At 42.4% G+C, this 3,205-nt stretch overlaps 1 pseudogene; it reads left to right on the plus strand.

The window, feature by feature from the left end:
- The first annotated feature begins 222 nt into the window (after window positions 1-222).
- On the plus strand, window positions 223-2,493 carry LOC107508894 (annotated as a pseudogene).
- Window positions 2,494-3,205: the final 712 nt, after the last annotated feature.

The raw sequence follows: 3,205 nt of genomic DNA on the forward strand, positions 1-3,205 counted from the left end.
CAATTAACTTTATCAAAAGTAAGGTTCAGAGCTCATGGTTCCATTGGGGGGACAAAGATGAAGCAGGGAGCCAGGTGGTTGGGTGGGGACCCACCGCAGCTGCTACCACTACCAACACCATTGCTGCTGTGCTCATGGCTTAGAAGAGGAGGGTGAGGCCCAAGCACGAGCCACCAGTGGCACCTCTACAGGAGGACTTGAGGTGGGAAGGTGATAGTGGATATGAATAAACTCATCATCAAAGCATCATCCAACATCTGTTGGAAGTGAGAGAGTCTAAGCCTGGTAAGAATGTCCAACTACAGGAGAATGGGATCAGAGGATTGTGCTTAAAATCCCAAAAGCTTTTTCAGTCAGCCTATCCTACTAGAATTTGAAGCACCACTCAAACTATGTGGTGATATCCATGGACAATACTACGATTTGCTTCGACTTTTTGAGTACAGTGGTTTACCACCTGAAAGCAACTACCTGTGTCTTGGGGACTATGTGGACAAGGGAAGCAGTCATTGGAGACTATCTGACTGTTACTGGCATAGAAAATAAAATCTCTGATAATTTGTTTCTCCTCAGAGGAAAACACAAATGTGCAATCTTCAATAGAATTTATGGAGTTTATGATAAAATGTAAAAGAAGATATAACATTGAATTATAGCAGCCATTGTGGATGAGAAAATATTTTGCTGTCATGGAGGTTTATCCACCAGATCGTCAATCTATGGAACAGATTCAGCAAATTATATGACCAACTGATGTACTGGTTAAGGTCTTCTTTGCAATTTTGTGTGGTCTGTCAGAAACAGATGTCTTAGGCTGGGGTGAAAATGATAGAGAAGTGTCCTTCACATGTGGTGCATAGTGGTTGCAAAATTTCTCCATAAGCATGATTTGGATCTAAAGTAGAGGCCATCAGGAGATTGAAGATGGATATAAATTATTCGTGAATAGGCAACTGTTCACTCTGTTTTCTGTACTCAATTATTGTGGAGAGTTTGATATGATGAGTGTGGACAAATCACTAATGTGTTCTTTTCAGATTTTAAAGGCTGCAAAGCAAAAGAAGCCAAATGCCACAAGACCTGTAACACCTCCAAAGGGTGTGATCACAAAGAAAGCAAAGAAATAGATGTAATTTTGACATTGCCTAGTTGAGACTTATAACATATAGTATATAAGTTTTATTTTTTTTAATTTTAATGTATATATGGTACATTATGCTTAAGGAAGGGATAGTATATTAAAAATGTACTTCTAAAGAGGAGCAGAGTTTGCCACCCCAAAATATACCTCTTTGGGATTATTTTAAACTGTTTATGTTTGAGGCCCAGAAGGCTCGGGAAGAAGCTTTGACCTTTCCCTTAAGCCTAAAGTAATTTAATATAGAAGGTGTAACATAGGAGCCCCAGCCTGGAACTTGCACCTGGGTTTGGATATTCTGGAAAAACCACCAGGGTGAGAAATGCCACTTATTACTCATGAGGCAGGGAAGCTTTAACAGCAGCAGGTCAGAGCTTCAAGAAGAAAAACTGCTGCTGACCAAGTACAAGCACTGTTTTATGCCCACAGGTAGAGAAAGGGGTTATCTCATTGAGGGAGCAGCCGCCTTCTCAGACAGATGAGAGCAAGATGTGCTGCTGCTTGGTTGCAGGAATAGATATCATCCATGAATTAATGTAAAGGTGAGGCAAGAGAATTTAAAATGTTAATCAAGACACAATCAGAGACTGCAATATGCTGATCAGCCCTGCAGCCAGGCCAGGACGACACCTGCAGAACAGAGGAAGATTTCTACTGGGATTACTAACAACCCATTCTCCATAAATGTGAAGGGGAAACAGGAACCAACAGAGTCATTCCCCATGATTTTAACCTGTGGGTTAAAGGCTGAGAACTGCCAGTAGGTCTTTCACTCTACACATTCTTACCTTTTCATGCTACATACTTTTCCCCTTCCTCACTGTATGTCCGTATCAAAGGAAATGGGTTAACAAAGTCTTTTAAACTATAACTCATAGGAACTAACAAATGACACATGAAGTGAATTCCCTGAATACTCAGCCCCTACTCATTGTCCTTCCATGTCCCTCTCACTGTCCCTCTAACTCTCTGCCTGAGAGGAGACCACACTCTGTAGAATGTTAGCCCTTTTGTAATAAACATTCCTTTTGACTTTAGCTTTGATGTGTGCGTTGAATTCTTTCTATACTCTCTGCCAAAGGACCTTCTTCTTCTCTTGATGTAGGGCTTAGTCTCCCTCCACCCCGCTAACTTGGGGAAATTTTTTCCTGTCCTCCATCAAAACCAGACAGAACAATGCCATGACTGATATCAGGACCTGATATAATGATCAGCTGTCTCTTACCCTAGCCCTGAACAATTAGTAACACCCACAATCCCACAACTCTCTTAGTTTCCATGACTACTGATTTTTCCCTGTATAATCTGTATTCCCAAGACACCCAGGGAGCCAGGCCTTTGAGCAATAGCTTGCCTATGTCTCCGAATCTTGCAACTCTCTAATTAAACTTACTCTGCCGCAAAACTTGCCCATATATTTGCTTTGGCTTAGATGCCCTCAGGCAGATGGGCTCCTTTTTTTTACCCTGATAACAGTAGAAATCTTCCTTTGTTTTGCAGGTTTCCTCCAGGCCTGGCTGTAGAGCTGATCAGCCGGTTGCAGTCTCTGACTATAGCCTGATTTAATATTTTAGTTCTCTTGCCCCCTCCCCACATTCCTTTGTCCACTGTTCTTATGCATCTAGGGTAACATACCTTTGAAACGTCAGAGTAATTTTCTTTTTCAGACCACTTAAAGGCACCACCACTGGCACCAGAGCACAAGAACATGAAACTCCTCATTGTTACCTTGTTGCCCACATACTATTAGATCTAGGAGGGCCTTACCCACTATAGTGTGGAAACCAGATTCCTCGCTTACCTTTGTGTGGGAACCAGACCTTGCATTTGAGTAGGCAATGCTACATACTCACCTCCTGCTTCACTGGACTCTCCTCTCTTCCCTGCCAATTTATCCACCAGAAATATTCCCACCAAAAGAGCTGGCCTCAAGCCCCATATAAGTTTCAGGTGTCCTCGCATCTTCGGCTCAGCCCAGCTGTCACTCTGCTACAATAAATCATGCTTAACACCTTTGGCCTGTGCATTCCTCCTTCAGTGAACCTAGCATCTGGTGCAGAAAACCCG

This window comes from Rousettus aegyptiacus, unplaced genomic scaffold (genome assembly GCF_014176215.1).
Source record: "Rousettus aegyptiacus isolate mRouAeg1 unplaced genomic scaffold, mRouAeg1.p scaffold_m13_p_17, whole genome shotgun sequence".
Lineage (NCBI taxonomy): Eukaryota > Metazoa > Chordata > Mammalia > Chiroptera > Pteropodidae > Rousettus > Rousettus aegyptiacus.